This window comes from Anolis sagrei, chromosome 4 (genome assembly GCF_037176765.1).
Source record: "Anolis sagrei isolate rAnoSag1 chromosome 4, rAnoSag1.mat, whole genome shotgun sequence".
Taxonomy (NCBI): Eukaryota; Metazoa; Chordata; class Lepidosauria; order Squamata; family Dactyloidae; genus Anolis; species Anolis sagrei.
The window spans coordinates 90,918,581-90,934,261 of record NC_090024.1 but is presented as its reverse complement, the minus strand read 5'-3'; the positions used below and the strand labels follow the sequence as shown (position 1 = coordinate 90,934,261).

At 38.1% G+C, this 15,681-nt stretch overlaps 1 protein-coding gene and 1 pseudogene across 2 annotated transcripts in view; one reads left to right on the top strand and one right to left on the bottom strand.

Annotated features, from left to right (window-relative positions):
- The window catches only part of CDH20 (cadherin 20), a 241,467-nt gene that overhangs the window by 33,694 nt on the left and 192,092 nt on the right, over positions 1–15,681 (top strand). The gene's annotated exons all lie outside the window — the stretch shown is intronic.
- On the bottom strand, positions 14,821–14,948 carry LOC132775248 (U2 spliceosomal RNA; annotated as a pseudogene).

Sequence of the window (15,681 nt, the reverse complement as noted above, 5' to 3'; positions counted from 1 at the left end):
TCATTTGTTTACATATAGTGACACCCTGCTATCACATCTGATGTTACTATAATTACCTTAAACAGTTTAAACTAGGATAACTGTGCAGGTACAATGTTGTGATCAAGAGACATGCTGTGACAAGATAACAAGGAGTCACTTAATTAAACAAATACTTGTTTCCTTAGTTATTTATTATCTCTATTTATTTTCCACCTTGCCTCCTATGGGCTCAAAGTGATATACATGACTCTTCTTCTATCCATTTTGTCCTCACACCAACTCTGTGAAGTAGGTGAAGGTGAGAAATAAGTGAGACAATGTGGGGACCTAAACCAGGATCTTCTAAATACCAGTTAAATGAATATCAGCTAAAGAGAATGCTTCTGGAACATGGCCATACAGCCTGGAAAACTTACAGCAACCCAATGAATATTTACAGTACTTCAACACTAGGCAAACCTAGAACATGCTTGCATTTGTGAAATGGAATTTTAGTGAGTCAAGGTGTTTGGATACATTTGTCTTTGAGAATAAAACCTAAACATAACTGCTAGATCCAATTGGAAATTGGAAGGTTGATCTTTAGCTTTTTTTAAGTTCTTGTGGATTTTTTCGGGCTATATGGCCATGTTCTAGAGGCATTTCTCCTGACGTTTCACCTGCATCTATGGCAAGCATCCTCAGAGGATGCTTTTTTAAATAGTGTAATTAATGTGCCATTGTTGATTAGAAAATATCCAACTTAATGATTTAGTTGTTTCCATGGGTTAGTTCCAGTCCTTGCAAATGCAACCACTGCCCCATGTAGATTCATAGAATATATGCGCATATTGTGACAGATGAGCATGCAGGCATGTTAACTGTAGAAAGCCAGGGGCTGAGGGGCAGGAGCAGGTTTCTGGCTTTGTATTCTGCTAAGTGGCCAAGTGAGCAAAATTATGGCTAGGTCTGCAGAATTCTGGACATTGTAGCAAAATGACAAATAACTAATTTGAAGCAAGAGTGTAGACAAAAAAGACCACACAGTGTATTTAACTCCACTGCATTTTTCTTGGTAACCACGAGGATTGTTCTTTTCTTATCATAGTACACTTTGGTAAAACATAAGATAGCATTTGTGCATTATATTTGTATAATTTACATCATTTTTAAGTCAATGGGAAACACTGGCATTTTTTAAACTGAGATTTTGTTGAAACATGAAACTTTAATCCCTGACTCCATCCTTATCAATGGAAAGGAAACATTTTCTCCATTGCTCCCCTTTCTTTCTTTCTTTGGTTTGTTGTGGAGTGCAGAAGCCCTCTTTCTTCACCATCTAGCATTCGACCATCTGTTTCATTATTCTTGACCAAAATAGTTAGAAGCAATGGCTACATTTATGACATGTGACAGCGTATGACATCTCATTCTTGGCATGTGCTGAGATCATTCAGCCGTACAAACATTCATGCCTAGTTCCAGGTCTTCTGTCATCAAAATGAGGAACAAAATATCTCTGGTAGGGGAGAACAAAAAACCCTTTGCATCATTCCTCATTGGCCATTGTGTTTTCACTTTCTACAGGCTTCTCACTACCTCTTGTGTCAGGCCTCTGCAGGCACCAGATGGTGCTTGCTCTTTGTTGGCTGGCTTGGTAGGTGTGTTTTCTGCTTTCAAACCAAGACAGATTCATATTCCCTGGCTGCAACCCAGCTACCAGATTTCTTATTTCTTCTTGACTGAAACCTAATGCATACTGGTTTCCTGACCTGGATCTGATCCCAGGTCTCCAACAGTCTGAACCTACCTTGTCTTTTCCGATTGTTGTCTGGTGTTTGTTGGGATATGTAATGCATTTTGTAATGTGTCACAAGATGGCCCAAGCTGTTACAACACATGTCAGACAGCATGGGTACAAAAGTAGCATTGCTAGGTCAGCTTTGTCCACATAATGAGGTCAGAGAAGTGCAGAGCTGTACTTCCTCAAATAATCATATTCTTCGCTGACTTGGCCATTAACAATTTGCTATAGAAGCATTTTTTTAAAAAAAAACCTTCAAAAATAAGAACATAATCAAAGAGCACCAAATGACTGAACAATTAAGGCACGATAAAACTCATTATTTAATATGCTGCTTAGTAAATATGGGAAGCTACATATAAGAGAGTCAGCAAAACAGTGTAAAAAGCAATGGGTGAGGATGACCAGCTTGTCCATCACGGTGGGCTACTATGAGGACAACTGTCACAGGCATGTGTACATGGCAGGTATGCGGATGTCTTTGGAGAGCAAATTCTGTTAACTTTGGCACTTTGCTTATATTTATTTGCTATATATATGTTTTGGCTTGAAGTGTCTTGTAAAAATGAGCCTGGCCACTATCAACTTGGATCTTAAGTCAGCGATGTTTATTATTGTAATAGATGCCTCCCTGGAACTATGGATGCAAATTTTCACTGGTTTTCCTTTTGGAAAAATCCATGAGTAATTTAAAAAATATTCTTCCTGCTCCAAGAAAGTGTTCAAAAACTATGTAGTCTTTGAAGCCTATTCACATTTTGGGATGTATTCTGTGCAAAATTCAGGCAGTATGTTTTGCACAAGGAAGAATGGAACTAAAACATTTTCTGTAAAGGAAACATTTTTTTTTCTGCACAAACAGAAAATGCCATTTCCTGCACAGAAAATGCAATTTTCTCTGCAAAACTATCATGTGCAATTATTTTTTCACTCAATAAGTCCAACATTCAGAAGATTCCTGCCAATCCAATATTCTTCTAGTTAGAGTTTCTTTATCATTTTTGAATATTGTTTCTGGCTGGAATGTCCTAGCTGGATGGCTGAAGTGAAACTAATTCCTCTTCCTTGTTTGAAGCAGACCATAATTGAACATGACAGTGGAGCAATGTTTGCCTGCCTCTATTATAGTGGTTCTCAACCTGTGGGCCCTCAGATGTTTTGGCCTTCAACTCCCAGAAATCCTAACAGCTGGTAAACTGGCTGAGATTTCTGGGGGTTGTAGGCTAAACACCTGGGATCCACAGGTTGAGAACCACTGCTCTATTGGGTCATTTTTGTTGTTGTTGTGTCAGGAGCGACCTGAGAAACTGCAAGTCGCTTCTGGTGTGAGAGAATTGGCCATCTGCAAGGACGTTGTGCAGGGGATGCCCGGATGATTTGATGTTTTTATCATCCTTGTGGGAGGCTTCTCTCATGTCCCCACATGAGGAGCTGGAGCTGATAGAGGGAGCTCATCCGCCTCTCCCCGGATTCGAACCTGCGACCTGTCGGTCTTCAATCCTGCCAGCACAAGGGTTTAACCCACTGCGCCACCGGGGGCTCCTATTGGGTTGTTGAAAGGTTACCTTATTGGACTTGTTGTTGTTGTACATTCCTTCAGTCGTCTCCGTCTCTTCGTGACCTCATGGACCAGCCCACGCCAGAGCTCCCTGTCACCACCCCCAGCTCCTTCAAGGTCAGTCCAGTCACTTCAAGGATGCCATCCATCCATCTTGCCCTTGGTCGGCCCCTCTTCCTTTTACCTTCCACTTTCCCCAGCATAATTGTCTTCTCTAGGCTTTGCTGTCTCCTCATGATGTGGCCAAAGTACTTCAACTTTGTCTCTAGTATCCTTCCCTCCAGTGAGCAGCCGGGCTTTATTTCCTGGAAGATGGACTGGTTGGATCTTCTCGCAGTCCAAGGCACTCTCAGCACTTTCCTCCAACACCACAGCTCAAAAGCATCTATCTTCCTTCACTCAGCCTTCCCTAAGGTCCAGCTCTCACATCCGTAAGTTACTACAGGGAATACCATGGTTTTGACTAGGCGGATCTTTGTTGCCAGTCTGATGTCTCTGCTCTTCACTATTTTATCGAGACTGGACATTGCTCTCCTCCCAAGAAGTAAGCGTCTTCTGATTTCCTGGCCACAGTCTGCGTCTGCAGTAATCTTTGCACCTAGAAATACAAAGTCTGTCACGGCCTCCACATTTTCTCCCTCTATTTTCCAGTTGTCAATCATTCTTGTTGCCATAATCTTGGGTTTTTTTTTATGTTTAGCTGCAACCCGGCTTTTGCACTTTCTTCTTTCACCTTGATTAGAAGGCTCCTCAGCTCCTCCTCGCTTTCGGCCATCAGAGTGGTGTCATCTGCATATCTTATTGGACTACAGTTCCCCAAATCCCCTAGCACTGTACATTTGTATATATACATGTGTGCATCTTTTATATTGTTCCTATGCATTCAGTGACAACCGCTAAGTGCTTATATATAGAATGGCACACATCTTCACAAGATAAAGGGAGTAAGGGTTGAAGAGAATAACTGGATAAACTCTGCAGCTGTTGTTCTGGTTGTGGCAGCAAATTGGTGTTTCATTGTAAGAAGATGTTAATTTCAGTCGTAGCTTTGCCTGTGTTGAGAGGAGCATGAAAGGAATTCTTCATTATCTTTATCAGTACTGCTATCCCCAGGGACAAGCTGGGAATCTTCAGATCACATATGGCAAGAGCGCTGTGATAAAATATGCATCAATAAAAAAGTTTGTGATTTACAATAATAAAAGAGGAGAAAGTTTTTGGAGCCTGCAGTAATTATCTCAGACTTGGCAGGGCTTCCACTCCCTACCAACTCATCACCCTGTTTCCAATTTATTGTTCTGTAATTTGTTGTTTTTATGCTTTTCCTTTCGGCTGCTAGGTGTAACTGCTAGTGATAGTTTTGGGAATGGTACTTCCATGCTTGACCTGTAAACCCAAAGGAATTTCCAATGTTCTCATTCCTATAAACATTTACTGTAGCATAGATACCTGCCAGTCACATTGTCTCTCACAGGACTTCATCACACGTGCTGCCAGTATCACCATGGATCACGGCGATTCCAGCGGTGCCTCTCCCCACACCCCGCATCACCTGACTTACTGATGTCCCCATTCCATGGTTGGAAGAGTCCCTCACCCAGCTTTCCTGCGTTGATCCAAGACAACATGGCATGCACCGATTTGCCTTTCCCTTTAAGACAGAGACCTGCCAGAAGTTGCAGTGCATCATGGAATGGGAACCAATGGGCTCAGTTATAAAGGAAAAACTGAACCGGCACATGCCGCCAATTTCGCCCTCATCTGATGAGGTTGCAAGTTGTGAAATTGTGCAATGCCTATCAAGGCTTTGGCTCACGTGGAATTCCACCCAGCATGTCCAGAGTGAGACCACATCTATACAGAAGTTTAATAATGCAGTTTAACGGCACTACATGGCAGTGTAAACTCATGTAATGCGCCTCAATGAATTTAAACCACATTGTGAAACTGCATTATCTGGCAATGTAGATAGGATGTGTGAGAGAAAGTTGTGTATGCACATATAAGATAATGAGCTATACTTAACCTCTGAGAAAGTCCCTTGGCTTGTACAGTTAATTGAATACTAGAGCTATACCTTAACAAGGTTCTAGGCCAGTGTTTCTCAACTTGGAGGTCGGGACCCCTGTGGGGGTCATGAGGGGGTGTCAGAGGGGTCACCAAAGATCATCAGAAAACACTGTATTTTCTGTTGATCATGGGGGTTCTGTGTGGGAAGTTTGGCCCAATTCTATCATTTGGTCCAGATCCATCATTGTTTGAGTTTTGCTCTTTGATTGCTTTTTAATTGTAGGTGAACTATAAATCCCAGAGCCCCCAGTGGCGCAGTAGGTTAAACTGTTGAGCTGCTAAAACTTGTTGATTGAAAGGTCGCAGGTTCGAATCTGGGGAGCGGCGTGAGCTTCCACTGTCAGCCCCAGCTTCTGCCAACCTAGCAGTTCAAAAACATGCAAATGTGAGTAGATCAATAGGTACTACTCCAGCGGGAAGGTAACGGCGCTCCTTGCAGTCATGCTGGCCACATGACCTTGGACAACACTGGCTCTTCGGCTTAGAAATGGAGATGAGCATGCCGCCAATTTCGCCCTCATCTGATGAGGTTGCAAGTTGTGAAATTGTGCAATGCCTATCAAGGCTTTGCACAAGAATCTCCAGAATCAGACATGACTGGACTTGATGTCAGGGGAAAATCTTTACCTTTACTTATAAATCCCAGCAACTACAATTCCCAAATGTCAAGGTCTATTTCCCCCCAAACCCATCATCATTCAAGTTTGAGTGTATTTGGTATTTGTGCTAAATTTGGTCCTGTGTATGAAAATACATCCTGCATATCAGATATTTACATTACAATTCATAACTGTAGCAAAATGACAGTTACGAAGTAGCAACAAAAATAATGTTATGGTTGGGGGTCACCACACCATGAGGAACTGTATCAAGGGGTCGTGGCATGAGTAAGGTTGAGGACCACTGTTCTAGGCATTGTCTTCTGCTTATCATTTGACACACAGCCCAGTTCACATACTGTACAAGTCAGAGAAAAAGAGGATTTGATTAATTCAATCCAATAGGGCCAAGTGACTTATGAATCATGGGTACCATGACTGTTCATAATGGTTATATCAATTCAGTCAGCCCTTCATATTTTCTGGGGTTATGAGTGCAGGACTCTCCTGAATGGGTGCTGACATATGTCTACAACAAATGTTGGATGGAACGTTTATGCCAGTGTTAGTGTTATGGGTTTCATGAGGAAGAGTAGTCATGAGGCTTTCACCTCCCAAATATGTTCACTTTCATGAATTAAATGTAAAAACTGTTACAAGACAGAGGGGGATGGGGTTCATAAATTTAAATATATAGATTACATGTTAATTGAAAAGAATTACTAAGTAAAAAATATATAACAAGGACAAGGGCCACTAATAGTTTTGTACATCCATTATTATGAAGTGGGGCAGACTTAAAGGCTGGAATCAAAGAGCATTGTAAACATCTCATCTTGTGTGTTGTTGTGTTTTTTTTAAAGAGTATTCAATGAATATGGTAGTTTGTTGTAACGGAGGTTTTTTACATTTTCATTTCCTGAATTTAATCCCTATTTTGGATCTAATTGAATTTTATTATAACACTAATGGTAGCTGGCTTTCATTTCATTTTTTTTTAAATAATTTTTATTGAAGATTTTATAAAACAGAACAACGAAAGAGGGGGAACAATAAAAAGAAGATAGAAAAGTAAGAATAAAGAGAAAAAAGCACAAAAAACAAAACAAAACAAACAAAAAAACTAAAAAATAAAACTAAACTAAACTACCCTAAACTATTCTAAAATGACTTCCACTCCAACATCAGGATCTTTTCCGTCAACTTCTTCTACTCTTATATATTCTTATCCTCTAATATTTTTCTAAATTTCTTTTCATAATCATAAAAAGAAGTCCAATCTGTTCTCTTTAGCGGTTTCCGGTATTTCTTCTCATTAGAAATGTCAATTCGTCCATGTCTCTAATTTCTTTAACTTTCTCCAACCATTCTTCAGTAGTAGGTATCTGTTCATTTTTCCAAAATTTGGCAAAAATAATTCTTGCCGCAGTAGTGAAATACGTAAATAATTTATCTTCATTTTCCTCTACTTTAAGGTCAGAGTCCGTAAATCCTAGTAAATAGTATTCAGGTTTCTTTTTAAAACTTCTCTTCAATATCTTTTGTATTTCTTCATGTATAGATGCCCAGAACTTAATTGTTTCTTTGCACGTCCACCACATGTGGAAGAATGTGCCCGTTTGTATTCCACATTTCCAACATTTATCTGAGACATTTGGATACATATGGCTTAGTTTGTTCGGAGTCAAATACCATCTATGAAACATTTTATACCAGTTTTCCTTCAAGTCCATGGCATAAGTATATTTCAACTTTTTATTCCACATTTGTTCCCATTCTCTAAATTGAATGGGCCGTCTTAAATTTTCGGCCCATTTAATCATACAATTTTTAACTTGCTCCTTTTCCGTTTGCCATTGGATCAATTTGTTATAAAGAATTGTGACTACCTTTCATTTCATATATTATCCAAGTTTCTATTCTAACAGTTGTGGCAAAATAGCAAGGCAAGGGTGTACTTGAATAGTGAAGATATAGATGAAGAATCTACCCAGTAACACTAATTTGTGGATAATTTAATACAAGTGTGTCCACACTTATTTAGCACTCCAATGCATTTACACGACTCCCCCAATTTTGCTATAAACCATTACCATAAGCTACATTTGAGATCCGGTTGTCTGCACAGCCCCTTTCTCCTGCAAGTCCATGTCATAGATGATAATTAATTCAACATCATAACATCTATTTTACAATTTGGAAAGAAGCCAATATGACTTTAATAAAATGAACATTTTTAGAGCAATAGAGTGCATGACTTGCACTCTGGTAGCAAATTAATGCTATTTCACCTTTATGATGACCCTGCCAATATACCATAAATTATCGAGTTGTTCTGCTTGTGCAATTCATTCTTTGCAATGTACAAATATTGCTTGGTTCTCTTTAGAGCTATATTTCCATGATTTATTGTACCTGTTAGAATGTTTCTGTTTTGCTTTGGTGGCTTATAAAATAAGCATTGTTTGGCCTTAGATCCCTTAGGGAGAGGCTCAAGCCAAAATATGCATATGGTCTTCAAATTCCATGTCAGATGGGGGTGTGCAGGTCTGCTTCAAACCAGCTGGAAGGCTTTGTTTTCTGACACAAAAGGCCAAAATCTGTCCTTAATTTTATCAGTGAAATCCAGTTGATGGCTGCACAGGATGCATTTTGGTTATGTATAATTTCATCTCATTTCTTTTTCATTTTATTTCATGCAGCTCACCAGGAAAACATTATTTTTATTGTTCAGATCTTCTTCAAACAATGCACACTTCTTGCCTCCCTACCTCAAATCCTAGCAATAGCATCACATAAAAATAAAATTGCGGCACTAACAATTTATGTTGTCAGATATGATATGCAGAAGTGTCAGCAAATCTTTTAAAGCCCAACTACAGACACTGACCTTAGTTTGTCTTTCCTTGTTTCATCTATTGCTTGCATTCAAAGTAATATATTTTGTAACATGTCGCAGAGATTCACGTTTTCTTTGCTGTGGAGACCAAAATGGATTATACCTGAATTATGTAATGGCTCGGAGGCTTTGTGGATTTTTCTGCATCGATGTGGAAATGAAGAAGGCTATGCAAAGGGTATCAGTGCCTGATCTTTGGATCCCTACCTTGAATAGCTTTTGCTCCAACATGATCCCTGTCTCAGAATGGCAATAATTTTAATAAGGAGGTTAGAATTTTTGTTCGAGGCTTCAGACTGTGAGCATTTTAGGCAGAAACTATATCTTACAAGGGATGTATAAGAATCCTTAGGAAAAAAGTCTTTCTTAGGAATCTTAGAAAATCTTAGAAAAATATCTAAGCTGCTGTTGTGTGCTTGTTAAATTTATCGTTCCACAGGATATATTTTTTGAATATGTTTGAGAAAATTGTTTGGTAACTACCTTAATTTTAAAACTTAAAAAAAAAGACTCAACCATGAGGATGGCAAAGACAATCTTCCTTTGAAGAAATCTTGCAAGCAAACACCATCATAAGATTTTCTTAGGGTCACCATACATCATAAATGCTAGTCGCAAGCTAACAAGTCAATTGGTTTAAAGGACTTCCAAGTTGCTGAACCTTATCCCCTAAAATAGATTCAGCACCTTGGAGAGCTAATTTTAAGATCCTGAATTCACTTTCCCACAGACATGGAAGACAATGGGATTTACATGTTTTTGACATCTAAATCTATAAGCCATAAAATCAGAAGCCTTTCAGTACTTCCTTCGGTAAGAACATCCAGAGGTGGCCCTAGGTAATTTTCAACGGTAAGCAAACAGTATTTTGGCACCCCCCCCCCCCCAACCAATCACTGATATATATTTTCTGTTCATCGTGGGAGTTCTGTGTGCCATATTTGGGTCAATTCCATCATTGGTGGAGTTCAGAATGCTCTTTGATTATAGGTGAACTATACATCCCAGTAACTACAACTCGCATATGTCAAGGTCTATTTTCCCCCAAAAGCGCCTCAAGAGTACCCCTAGGCAAAATCAACTATACTGCAAATGCTTACTTTGCATAATGGGTTGAGCCGCCCCTGAGAACACCATAGCCTTGTTGAATTCATTCTGTTTAACTGGATGGAGACATTCAACTGGAGGCTTAATAAAGCATTATTACACAATGATATAGAATCCATGATAGCAGAGACTCAGCTAAAACATTTGGGGGGGGGGGGGACTGATACCAGAATGGCCTGGAATGCTAGCAAAGTCTTCATGAGAGAGTTTTATATACAACAAAATGCAAATATGAAGAGAAAAATAGAAGAAAAATTAAAACTGGTTGAGGATGAAATTAAGGTCAAAGAGAAAATGTTACAAAAGAACCCAACAAATAAGAATTTGAATTATGAGATTAAACAAAAACAATGTTAAATTACTTCAGTTTTGTAGATTGAAAAGAAACTTAGATATGGTAAACAAAAGCATTTTGTATTGTCGAAGGCTTTCATGGCTGGAATCACTAGGTTCTTGTGGGGTTTTTTCGGGCTATAGGGCCATGTTCTAGAGGCATTTTTCCTGACGTTTCACCTCCATTTATGGCAAGCATCCTCAGAGGTAGTGAGGTCTGTTGGAATTAGGACAATGGGTTTATATATCTGTGGAATGGCTGGGGTGGGGCAAAGAGCTCTTCTCTGCTGGAGTTAGGTGTGAATGTTTCAACTGACCACCTTCATTAGCATTTGAAGGCCTGGCTGAGCATGGGAAAATCTTTTGTTAACATCTTAACACCTCTCAACAAAAGCATTTTGATTTGGCCAGTAAACTGAATACACGACTTTCTTATAGGTTATAGAAAGAAAGAGAGAGAAAGAAAAGAAGTCACTAATCAGGACAAGATTAAATCAATTTTCCATAGCTACTACTCAATCTTCTACAAAGCTGTTGATTCATCTAAAGTTTCCCTGGAAAAATATCTGGAAAATAAAATCCACTCCACACTTAATGAAAAACAAAGGAAGAGATTTGAATGCCCAATTGCAATTATGGAGTTTGACGAAGTGATCTTTGAGATAAAGATGGAAAAGGCTCTGGGTCCAGATGGATTGTCAATGTTATATTACAAGGTTTTCCAAGATCAGCTGTGTAGACTGTTACACCAAACAATGAACAATGTCTTTAATAATAGCATCCCTAATTCTTGGTGTCAAGCTACTATAGTGCTAATTCCTTAAAAAATCAAGACATTGAAGACCCTAAACATTACAAACCTATACCTCTGCTAAATCATGATGTTAAGATTTATGCTGTGATTTTGACTAAGAGATTGAAGAAAGTTCTATAGACATTTACACATGAAGACCAAGCAGGGAGACACCTAAGTGATAATGTCAGATGTGTTCTGGTCATTCTGGAATATTATGATGCCCATCTTGAAAACATGCAACCCTGATTTTTCTTAGATGCCAAGAAAGTTTTTGATAATGATCCAGGTCATTTTTTAAAATGGCTGTCATGGAAAAGATTAACTTTAGGCCAATTTTTCAAAGATGAGTTAAACAAGATTATAATGAGTAAAGTGCCCAAATTTTGGTCAACAGGGAACTGAATAAATCTTGCAAAATATCGAAAGGGACTAAACAAGTATTTTCCTTTTCTCCACTGTTGTTTATGTTGATTATAGAGGTTTTGAATAACACCATAAGAAAAGCAGAAAACATCAAAAGAATAAGGACAAAAGGACAAAATTATAAGTTGAAAGCTTTTGCAGATGACTTGGTGATTTTTTTTAGGAGCCTTTGAATAGAGGTAGAGTTCTGAACCCATTCCTGAAAGAATATAGAAGAGTATTAGGATTTAAAATTATTAAGGAGAAAACAACAATGTCAACCAAGAACACGACAAAAATTAAACAGAAAAACTTATCTGAGAAATTGAGTTTTGAAGCTGTACAAAATTATAAATAAGTGAGTATTAACATTTCTACTAAAAATTCAAACCTGTTTAAGGATAATTATGATTCAATATGGAAAGAAGTTAAAGATTTACATAGATGGAAAGCCCTGCAGCTATATCTTATGGGTAGAATTTCAGCCATAACGATGAATGTACTATCAAAGTTGCTGTTTTTGTTTCAAGTCTTGCCAACTATACTGAATGATACCCCGTTTAAACAATGGCAAAAAGAGCTAACAGCATGTATTTGTTAAAGAAAAAGACCAAGGGTCAGATTCATATTATTATAAGATGAAAAGAAAATGGGAGGACTAGGTCTTCCTAGTCTTAAAATCTACTGTCATGCATGCTGTTTTATTTGGTTGAAGAACTGGTTGTTCTGAGAAATGAACATTTACTACAGCTAGGAGAAGGTCTGAAATGTGGGATGCTTGCTTATCTTTACATAAGGAGAAGAAAGATTTTACACTAAGAAGTCCTTATTGTGCTCTCCACATGAAACTTTGTTTAGAAGGGAAATTGTCCTAAAAGAGAAATGGTTAACTTATACGGACTTATTAACATTGGACAATGACCAATTTATAACAAAGAAGAAAGAGGAATTACTGTCTAAAGGCTTCCCAATACAATGATTCATCTACAGACAATTGTTAAAACAATTTAAAATGGACAAAAATGATTTGAATTTGTAGTTGAAGAACCTGAACTTGAAATTGTTCTAGATTCTGGAGAATACTGCCCAGTTGCTAAGTTGTACAAATTTTTGTTAAAATCTGAAATGGTGGAGGAATGGTGAAAGACTGGATGGTCAAGTGGGTGCAAAATTTTGGTAAACAAATACAAATGGAACAATGGGATAGGGTCCAGACAAAGAGTTTGAAAATTACATTAAGAAATTACTTGAAAGAAAATGTGTATAATATGATGTACAGATGGTATCTGCCATTGGAAAGGATTGCTAAGATGTATCAAAATAGCTGTAGTGATTATTGGAAATGTGGAGAAAAGATGGGCACCTTTTATCACATATGGTGGTCTTGTAAAAGGGTCCTGAAATATTGAGCACAAATACATACGATTTTTGAAGAAATTGTTAAAGTTAAATTTGAAAAGAAACCTGAACTCTTTCTGCTTGTGATGTTAGATGATCAACTTGATCAAAAATGTGAAAGGTTATTGCTATGTATGACAATGATAGCAAGAATGATCTATGCTCAAAGATACTGTATAAAGACTCTGATTCTGACACAAGATGATTTGCTTATGAATATAAATGAACTTCGAGAAATTGATAAACTTACTATGTTGATTAAGGAGAGATCTCTTCCTAACGTTAAGAAAGACTGAAGCCCATTCATTGTGTTCCTCCAGCAAAGATGAGGTCAAATCTCCATCACTGTTTTTTGGACTAGAAGAGTGTTATTCTGTGAGGAAATGATGTGACCATCAGACAGAGAATATATAAAACCATCAGACGGAGAACATAAAGCCCTTAGATTAGATAATGTATATTGTAGTTATTAATGTTTTCTGTTGTATAGAAAAAGTATTTTAACTTTGTGTTTATTTGTTTGTTGGTTTATTTGTACATTGATATATAGGTTTTGTGTTAATGTATCTAAATAAAATAATTCTTTAAAAAGGAAAACACTAACTAGGTGCAGGTGCCCAACATTGACATCCCAGAATAAACATGGAACAGAGAGTTGTGCAGTCTAAAAAAAAAACCACACGAAGCAGTACCATATTTCTTTCATGTGGTGAGTTATACCTTTAAACAAGTTCCATTAAAATATATGGAGTTATATTTAATTCACAACTGTGGAGCCTTACCTACTAGACAATTTGAACTGTAGAATAAATTTTCTGCTTATTTTAAAATATATCTTTGTATCTGTATGGCACACAGTTATTGAATGGTGTTTGTTTCATGGCTTCAATTTACAGAACACTTAAATGTTATGTGAACAGAAAGCCAGAGTTGGTAATAGGCATAGGACCCATTTCCTTGAAAGGTGGTGGTCCCTATGAAGTTGGCAGATGACTATAAGCCAGTGGTTCTCAACCTTCCTAATGCCATGACCCCTTAATACAGTCCCTCATGTTGTGGTGACCCCCAACCATAACATTGCTTTTTTTGCTACTTCATAACAGTCATTTTACTACTGTTATAAATCATAATGTAAATATCAGATATGCAAGATGTATTTTCATTCACTGGACCAAACTGGGCACAAATACCCAATGCACCCACATGTAAATGCTAGTGGGGTTGGAGGAGGACTGATTTTGCAATTTGGGAGTTGTAGTTGCTGGGATTTATAATTCACCTATAATCAAAGAGTATTCTGAACTCCACCAGCAATGGATTTGAACCTAATTTGCCACACAGAACCCCCATGACCAACGGAAAACACTGGAAGGGTTTGGTAGGCATTGACCTTGATTTTGGGAGTTGTAGTTCACCTATATCCAGAGAGCACTGTGGAGTCACGCAATGGTGGATCTGGACCAAACTTGGCACAAATACTAAATATCTGCAAATGTGAACACTGGTGGGAGTCTGGGGAAAATAGACCTTGACTTTTTGGAGTTGTAGTTGCTGGGATTTATAGTGCACTACAATCAAAGAACATTCTGAATTCCACCAACAATAGAATTGGCTCACCCCTTTGAGCCAAGGGGTCTTTGGCGACCCCTCTGAGACCCTTTCGCGACCCCCTCAGGGGTCCTGACCCCCAGGTTGAGAAACACTGCTATAAGCTCTCTCCTTGCTCCATATTGAGCCCTAATATTTATTTAGAATTATTCAGAAATTCTATATTGCTAAATTCATACAAAAATATTTATTTAAATGTCTAAAGTACTAACAAGTAAGTAAGAAACTTACATCATTGATATAAAAAAAAACAGTTTTAGTCATTTGGGCAAGAGGACTTCATTAATTTGTTTTTTTTCCAAAAACCCATTTAATATATAGTTCTCAAATAGAGAACATATCAGATATTAAACTGATAAGAAGAGATACTACACTTGATCTTAGCCACCCCTTTTATCTGGAATTCAAGGTAGCATTATAAGTGTTCTTTGGCTGCTTTCCATCAAGGTAGTGGCCAGTCAACTAAAGCAAACTGGAATAAAACACTCCCGTTCAGGCCATACACTCAAAGTGGGACCAAACTGTACTATCATTCCCTCAATACACGTGTATAATATTCAATGATATGTGTTGCTGTATAAGAACTGGTATCTGTGTGCTACCTAAACAATGCATGCTGTAGGGTGACAAGTTTTGCAATGTCGTTGTTTGCATTGGGTGAAATATTTATTTTTACCCCACCATTTCCCTACTTAGGAACTTAAAGTGGATTGTAATTGTTGTGTACCTACATTCCATTTATGACTTACGGTGATTCTGAGACCAGGAAGTTTTCTTCTTCAAAGGGGGTTTGCCTTTGCCTTCCTCTAAATCAGTGGTTCTCAACCTGTGGGTCCCCAGATGTTTTGGCCTTCAACTCCCAGAAATCCTAACAGTTAGTAAACTGGCTGGGATTTCTGGGATTTGTAGGCCAAAACACCCATGGACCAATAGGTTGAGAACCACTGCTCTAAATGGCGAGAGTGTGATTTAACCAAATTTATCCAGTGGGGCCCCTTCTACACTGCCATAGATTCCAGATTCTCAAAGCAAATATTCTACATTATCTGCTTTCAACTGGATTGCATGAGTCTACACTGCTATTTAATCAAGCAGATAATCTGGATTTTATATGGCAGTGTAGAATGGGCCATGGCCGTGGCTGAA